General features: G+C 43.5%; 1 protein-coding gene across 1 annotated transcript in view; it reads right to left on the reverse strand.

Moving 5' to 3' along the window:
• The window catches only part of ARHGAP40 (Rho GTPase activating protein 40), a 43073-nt gene extending 34727 nt beyond the window's left edge, over nucleotides 1-8346 (reverse strand). Inside the window, exon 1 of the mRNA XM_009318660.1 lies at nucleotides 8289-8346. The gene's annotated coding sequence lies outside the window, so the exon portion shown is untranslated. The remainder of the gene's footprint in view (nucleotides 1-8288) is intronic.
• Between the last annotated feature and the right edge of the window lie 407 nt (nucleotides 8347-8753).

Here is an 8753-nt window from a genome sequence, read left to right on the forward strand (position 1 = left end):
ACTCTGCTGCCCCAGTTCTCAGCCCAAAGACATGATAGATTAGGTTGTCATCTTGTTTATTTCCTGCACCATAATCACAAGCAGCGGGATGGGCTCCATGGGCTGAACTCACCATGAGTCAGTGTGTTTTCAGGCATCCCATAGGAGTTAGTGCCCAAAGAATGCTAAACATCCACTCTTCAAAGAATAGAAGTCATGCACATGGCATGGTCGCACGACCACAGTAGAAGCAAATGGTTCAGAGCTACCAAGGTTATGAGACAGTTAAACAATAGCTAGTGATAGCTTGACTCAGATAAGCTAGAGTTTTAGCAAGAATGGTAAGACAAGAGGAGGAGAAAAGTAGGAGTGACCTGATCACAGCTGCACAACCAAGCTATTTATTAAGATTAAAAGTGAAACACTAAAAGCCCAGAGTGTGGACTAAGTACAAATGCAGTTTTCAAAGCAATGCCTTGTTTAAGGTTTTTTTGATAGATTTTAGTATCTTATAGTTTTAAAAAATCTCCCCAGAAGTTTTTATATTGGGTCAGACTAGCTGAAACTACTTCAGAGATTAGGCTGGAATCCCCTCTGTCTTGTTGAATGATTACAATAAAAACTAAATCCACTTACCTAAATACTCCAAATTCAAGATCCAGAGAAAAATACTTACCCAATAGGTCCCCACACATTGTCCCTACAAAAGTGGATATAGGGCATTTACTTGGGAATGAAATGCCACTGCGCCCATTTGTGGGTGGGACATCCATCAGCCTCTGAGCGGGGGAACAGAACGATACCCCCCTCTCAAAGGGAGTAGAATTTTTACAGATCCTGACTGCTCAATCAATTATTTCCAAAATAAAGAGAAAAATTAAGACAGCCTAGTAGCAGAAGTTCTTATTTAGCAGTCAGGCAATAGTAAGTGCCAATTATTCCACTCATAAGCAACAGTTGTGCTTGGTCTCAAAAGTGCCATCATTTATCCTAACAGGCTCCTGTTGTACTTTGTCATCCTTTTAGCAGTAACAGGTCCACCAGGAGGAATCCAAACTTCTCTATTTGTGGAGAGATTACAAGTGGCCCATAATTTATATTTACAGACATTCTCCTCGTTTGTCCTCTAGAAGAGAGCTGGGACAGAAACAGAACTGGGCTGCTGCTTTAAAGGCTCAGAAGTTAAAAGAAAAAAAAAGTCAGCTGTCACTATTTTTGCTATGCTGGCACCGTGTTCTGAAGTCACCACACAGAGCTTGTTTGTACTAGTTTCATCTATAAACGATGCAACAGTTGGAACAGAACTCGTTGAGATGCTGAACCTGATTGTACAATACAGCTCACGGCTCTTACAGAGCTATTAGTAGTCAAGAGTTTGTTAACTCATTAGGAGAGGGCTTGTTTTTCCAAAATATTCAGGACAAAGTTTAGTTACACGAGTCTTCATGAAAACCAGGATCAGAAGATTGCAGGCATGATCTAGGACTTAGGGGCCAATGAGGGGATGGAAGAGCTTGCTACAGACATTTCCAAACAGCTTTGTAGTGCAGGATTTAAAGGCAGAAGAACACAGGGCAGGTGAGGTTAGTGGTGCAAGATCATCTCAAAGGTCGGTCAGAGACTAGAGTAGTGCCTATAAATCCCCACCTACTGTTGTATAAAAACCCACTGCTCTAACTGCAGGGCCAAAGAGAAGATCGGACATATGAAGTCTCAGGTATCAATGTCAAGTGATGTTGCACGACAGATTTTTATTCTTCAGTTTACACCCAGTGTGCAAGTTCAGAGTAACACAGTGCTATTGCAAAGGCAAAAAGAAGACAGCACATAGATCATCCACTGAATAAGCACAGTGAATCCAACAAGATAAAGAAGCAGAAATTCAATTCAGACTCGCAGGTGAGTTGAAAACTACAAAGATTTCATAAAAAGATCAACACTGCCGCCCAACTTGGTGTCATCTGCAAACTTACTGAGGGTGCACTCGATCCCCTCATCCAGATCATTGATAAAGATATTAAACAGAACTGGCCCCAATACTGAGCCCTGGGGAACATCTAGTAAGTCTGATGAACTCTTATAATCAAACTGACATTCGGGACTGTATGTTTTAACCAGGCTGGTCTAAGCAACCAAACTTCTGTACAATGGACATTCTCTGACGCAGGCATCACTTGACTTTGGCTGCTGACTCGACTCCTGCTCAGGTTTTGGCCCAACACACAGCTCACACTGACACAGCCCAGCCTGATCTATGCTGGGAGCAGCACCACTGGGCTAAAGCAAGAGCTACACTTACACCAGATATAAAGGAGGGGAGGAGATAAGACCTGCTGTCCTTGCAGCTGTGCAAAAGCAACTGTTGGGCAGTTTCTGGTAGGACGGAAACTATTCAGAATTAACTGGAGCAACCTACAGAAATGGTAGAAACCAAACTTCCATGACGGAAGGTGTAAGTACATCACCTTACCCAAAAATCTTTCAAGCTGACCCATCAGTATCTGCACTGCTGAGGCTCCCAGGCTTCCCACTGTGATACTGGGACACCTGCACCATGACGAAGGAGAAAGGATGAGCATTCTCACCATCAGCTGGGAAACTGGCTTCCTCATAAGCATGCAAGTTAGTGAATTTGTGAATTAATGAAGTAATGAAGTAGAGAATTAACAAGTTACACCAGCCCATTGAAAGGGGACTAAGTCCTTGTTTGATTTTTACCCAATGAGCTCACATAATAAAGTTGGATTCACGGGATACATCCTCATGTAACTTTGAGAGGTCCAAACGAACCGTGACACTTGACCCAGTACTATTGTCAGAAACAGTACTCGTATAAGGTTAAATGATATTCATAGATGCCCAGCGAGCAACCAAGTGGCAATTTCTTGACCTTTACAAAGACTAGTTTTTCTTTGCCATCTGCTTTGTTGACACTGACAATGAGGTAATGCTAATCCACTACAAAACTGCGCAGACCTCGCTAGCAGAGTTCACAGAAAAGCCTTAGAAAAGCAATTCCTTTGTTCTACTTATAGATTTGCCCCCCGGTTAGGTTTTCTTCCAGCTAACACATCATTGCAGCTAGAACAAGCTTTGCAAAAAGTCATTCTCCAAAAAGCTTTTTCCACGATGCATGCTGGTATTTAATAAAGCCTTGAGTTCTCCCAACTGACCTGGCAGCTCTGTGCTTGCTCCAAACTCTTCCCGGCCTGCAAACATCCGGCAGCTTCACGCCTGCTTTACGCTGTCCAAGAGAGCGTAAGAAGCACGAAGTGAATGAACTCTGAAACTCTTGGATTCGGGATATCGTTAGAAGGACTGCTCCCAGGAGGTATCCTTCCTCTCCCATTAGTCAAAGGAAATACTGCATCTAAATACAGCTGTTACCTTTATCTACTTTTACCCTTCTTATGCACAAGCTGGAGTGAGTCCAGGATTCTGGAATATTTGACCAAAACAACAGTATCTCACATCAGCTGCAGGGATGTATATATTGCAGCCTCATGTCCACCTTCCGCTATGAGGCATGCAAGGATTTCCTTCCACTGTGTTAGCCCTGCTGTTTTCAAACATTAACATTGTCTGAGCTTTACCTTGACCGAGAAAAACAACTTTCATCAGCAAAGCTGTATTTATTTGTTGCCTAAAGAGGATATCCTTCCAGTTCCATTATATATTGGCCACCTGCTATGGACCTTTCAAGAGTTATAGGCTCCTGTTCACTCAAGAGCTTATACACAGTCGTTTTTGCCTTAGAATTCAAACAGCACCCTCAAGACAAGAATCACCACTTTCATTTCCAGTCTTGGTCACTTGATTAGAGTTGTCAGAAGTATGATCAAGCAGGAGAAAAGGAGTTTCAAGCACTGGCAGCATGCTCAATTGTGTACATACAGAAACACTGAAAAATCTGAGCTCCCAGGACTCCAGCATAACTGTTAATTTGGCAGCAGCAGTGACAAAGTTTTAAGTTGACAGCACTTGAATGGTAACCACCATGATCAAGACAGCCTCACGCACAAGCTTCAGAGCCATCACGCAAAAGTCGTCTTCCTGCCCCAAACTAGCAGTGCTACAAAATAGCCCCCACCAGGCAGACTTCCTTTCCTGGTGGGTATGCTCTCCATGTCCACCACAGGCTAAGCCCAGTGAAGGTTCACCAAGAACTGAAGGTTGAGGAAAAAGACATCTGTCATGTCACCTCCTCCAGGAAACAGGTGCTTAAGTGACCTCAACTAATTCAGAAACGAGACCCTTCAGAGAGAAGAGTGCATAGGGAAGGGAGTGAAGAATACTCTGCATTCATGCCATGACACTGTTTCGGAGTTACAACGATGTCTCTCCCGTGCTTCATTAGGTGACCCAGGCAGGGATAACTGAGAAGTATAAAACGGTAACTCTTGCTCAGGAGCCTGCTGTCACTGCTTCATCAATGCACAGGCTGCCTCCTATGCTACCGCTGAACCCCAAGCGTATCATGGTGGAGCAAGCTCTTGCCACTGCCCTCACCACCTTCTTGGCAGTCCCAATACACAGTAACACGTGTCAGTACCAACCTCCACTGCTATCAAAGTCCATCATCCTAGAAGGAACCTTCTATAGAAGGGCAAAAGAGGACAAAGGGATAAGTACATTAGTGCTGCAAAATCAACAAACAGGTATTCGCATGCTAGAAGTGTGCTTGGGTCTCAGCCAAGCTGATGACTGAAATGCTGAGGTCTCAACTGTATGTTGCACTCAGTGTCATTTCCTACGCTCAGGCTCCACCATATGATGGGAGCGTGCATGTTCACGTGGACATCTCACAGACCATAAGCCACAGTATTCAAGTCAAGTAGCCAGGGACATTGCAAGTTATCATAGATGGAAAGAAATTCATATTCTATAAAAACTAAACAACTCTCAGACAACTAGTGAATTAATAAGAGGCTTGCCAGACATTATGCAGTAAGATTCTAGGGTCCCAAAACTTCTCCCTCTAAAAATTTAAAAGGACATGAAAGAAAGACCAGAATGTTGCTTATTTTAAAAGGTCCCGCAGTGGGGGTTGCCCTGTTATTTTTCTGTATGACAACAGCAAAGTTCCCTTCATACATAGCTAGCACAGAGGATTTAGTGAGAAAGATCCTCATTTTTACAAGAGACCCAAATTTTGCAGACAGCTCAACAGTCCAGGCATTAGTGGCCCTGGGGCCGATGGAATAAGCTATGCAGATGGAAACAATTATTTAGGAGGGGAAGGACTCCTGCCTGCATGGAGCAACAGCTCACTAAAACTGAAGCCTCCCACCAACACATTCCAGACTCTTGGAGTAATCTACTTTGGGGAATACGCTTTAAGCTACATCAGCTTTTGTATTTCTTTCTCCAAACTTCTTCACAATCACAAAACACACTTCCCTGCAAACTGACCTAACAGTCTGACCAAACAGCAACAAATACCAGAAAGTACTATAAACATCTGAATCTAAAACCTAGTTAGAGACCTAACTTTTCAAGCAATCGGCTCTGATTTCAGACAAGCTTTTCAGTACACAACACACCTGGAGGGACTTACCCACACGACTAACAATGCTGCGATGAATGACTTCTACCTAAAGCCCATGGCATAAAATAATTAATAAATCATACAGGCCATATTTGATATGTAGAATATCAAATCAAAGTGCCTTATATAACTCAAAATCATGTTTCTTAGAAAGGAAGAGCATTACAGAAAAGAATAGCACTAATTGATTAGAAATATCTAATTAAGGGTAATCCTTTCAAGCCAGCTGCATAAAGAATATTTCATATAATATGTTGCAGGAGAAAAATAACACCAGCAGGTTTCAATTAAGACTCACTGCCATATGGATTTTACATCTGCAGCAGGAGGCTCAAACACCATGTCACAACTAAGACATTTTTACATCTCCAACTGAAAGCACTTAAACTGCTTGGAATCGAAGCATGTGGGCCATCACATCCTCAATTAAGCAAATATTTTGCTGAACTGAGAGCCTGAAAGACATACGAAGCTAGAATATACTGTATTCTTGGTCATGCATTGTAGCCTCTAACTTTCAAAGGATAAAAAAAAGCTAAGAGCGTACAGCATGTGCACTTGTAACCTTTAGTGCCCTCCTCACCCAGCCAAAGCAGAAGACCCCAGTGCAGGTCACAGGGTGATTTTTAACGAGGCACTACAGGAGTGGGGGGCCCTTTGTCCTTTGCTCCGTGCAGACAGAGAAGGGCACTGTTCCCCGGAGCAGTTTACATGCACTGCCACAAGCACACGTGAAGGGCTCCTCAGGTCACAACCTCATCCAGCCTCCTGCTTAAAGCAGGGTCAAAACAGAAGCCAGGCCAGGATGCTGAGGGCTTTGGCCAGTTGGGTCTTGTAAAGGACTGAGGTGCCACAACCTCTGTGGGCTCCCATTTCAACACTCCGCTGTACTTACAGGGAGTGATATTTTTCCTTAAGGCAAGCTGGACCCTCACCCGTTTCAATTTATAAAGCTTTCATTGGACGATTCTCCATCCAACTAATCAAAGATGCTATAAACTGGAAACCAACACTTACGGGTTTTTCCTTTCAGCATCAAAAACACATCTCAAAAAACATGCCTAGATTAAACCAAGAGCTATGCTGCTGCCGCCGTTGCGCCCTCTTGGGGCACAAGGGACCATGAGCCAAATCTTCAGCATTATTTTTCTACATGCAGCTGGACCCAAGAATCCTGATTCCTCTTTACTAAAAACAGATGTCAGACAAGTTAAATCATCCCATCACTCCTCCAGGAGAAGGATGTAAACAGCCACAGCTCACCCAGCTGTTACCAAGAGAGGCCCCGCTTACAGATTAGGGATCCCAACATGCTGCAAGACCTTATCCCAAAATGCTTTGACATACTGCTTTCGGACATGTTTATCATTGAAATCCATCAAAACACATTAGATTACCTGAGTTTACACTAGATTAGAGTTTGGGTCTTTTATCAACTTCTTCCAGAGTTTTGAGCTCAGAGGAGAAAGAAACTGTTATCTACATTTTTCAGTATACAATGCTTCCCAATGGAGTCTCAATGTTTAACAAACCCCACCCCTGTAACATCCCTGCAAAGTAAATGCTTTATAAATAAGAAGGGGGGGGGGGAAGAGAGATTAAATGATGTGCAAAAAAATGAGGTCATAAAACATCTACGGTACAGTTTGGTATATAGAAATGCAGGCTTCTGTCTCCCAGGAAGCTTAACCTCAGTCAAAAGAAACTACCAAAAAGAAACTACCACTAATGCTGTGCTCCAGAGTGTTCAATCCAGGTTTTGGTATCAAACTTCTGCAGCTAAGAAAACTACATACTTGCCACAATATAGAAGAGCCCTGGGATGGGGGCTGCTGGGTGCATATGAGAAATGATGCTTTGCCCCAGGTGAAGAAGAGACCTTACAGGTGAATTAAATCCAAAACTACAGAAAAGCCTTCATTTAAAAAAAAAAATCATCTATTTGCAATCACGGCAAACAATCACACTGGAAGGAGCTCTACTACAATATCCACGTCTGCAAGCTCTAATGCTCCTGCTGCTGATGCCCAGAAAACAGCTTTTGCACACAACAGCAAAGGGGAAATTAAAGCACAAATTCACTGATGCTATCCAAGTGCTTGCAGACTACAAGGCAGCTGAAAGGCCATGCTACATTCACACTGTGAACTCCAAATGCTCAGCAAAGATAGGCACCAGGGCAGGCGTTGCAGCTAGATTAAGGGTAAGAAAGATTTTAACACAGGCGGACCGCAACACAAAGTCTACAGGGTTCAAACCGAGTCCCCATGTCTGTAGGTCTGGGCCCATTCTCCAGATCAGGTTCACACATCATCAACCTCTTGCAAGAAGCACGGACCCACAGCAGAGCCAAAGTGGCCTTCCCATCCTACTTCTAGCCAAATGCCCACATAAAAGTTTTATTCTTAATACCTAAATATACAGTTGTGCAGTATTTCTCATAGCTCAGAGACAGGAAAACCAGGTATAAACCACTACTGCCATCAGCATAGCTGTGGTACTGAGGAACTCCACAGGAGCTAGTAATTCTCAGAGTAGGTTTCTCAAGCAGGTTTTGCATGCTGGCACCAACCTCCCTGCTATTACGGTGACATTGCAAGCAATAGCCAGCCCAGCCAAGCTAAAGCTATTCTGAGTGTATTTACACAGACTAAAAACTACCCAAAGCACATACTTCGGTATCACCAGGCTTTAAAACATCACCATGCAATACAAGAAACAGCAATGTTCTACTAGACCTTTAGATAGCCTACCTACTCACCTCAGTTCTATTTCTTTGCAGTGATGATCCCAGTAAAACGTTTTTAACTTGAACGGTGGCATTTTGGCAACTGCCTCAAGATAATAAGGTTTCTTATTGAACAGAGATTAACAGAGAGTCCAACACATTCAACTAGCCTAAACAAGTGAAATCCCATAGAGACAGGAGGCATCCCCAGCGATTCCGCTGCAAGATTAAGTCCTTCTTGCCAACACGATTTTAAGTGCGCATAGACTAGGTGGAAAAGGAAAAGAGAAAAACCTTGAGACTACCAGAAAACGTTCTTCTCGCTGGCTCAGGGAAGACAGCTTTGAGATGTCAGTAGCGGGGCTGTAGCTGAAACAGCCCCACTCCCCAGCGGGGCAGGGGAAGCCACGTTCTGCAGGGAAAGCAGCAGTTTAGCGCTGAACGTTACAGCATCTCGAGCGAGAGAAACCCCGCACCTCCGGATGATTCTATGATTCT

This window comes from Pygoscelis adeliae, unplaced genomic scaffold (assembly GCF_000699105.1).
Source record: "Pygoscelis adeliae isolate BGI_AS28 unplaced genomic scaffold, ASM69910v1 Scaffold72, whole genome shotgun sequence".
Lineage (NCBI taxonomy): Eukaryota > Metazoa > Chordata > Aves > Sphenisciformes > Spheniscidae > Pygoscelis > Pygoscelis adeliae.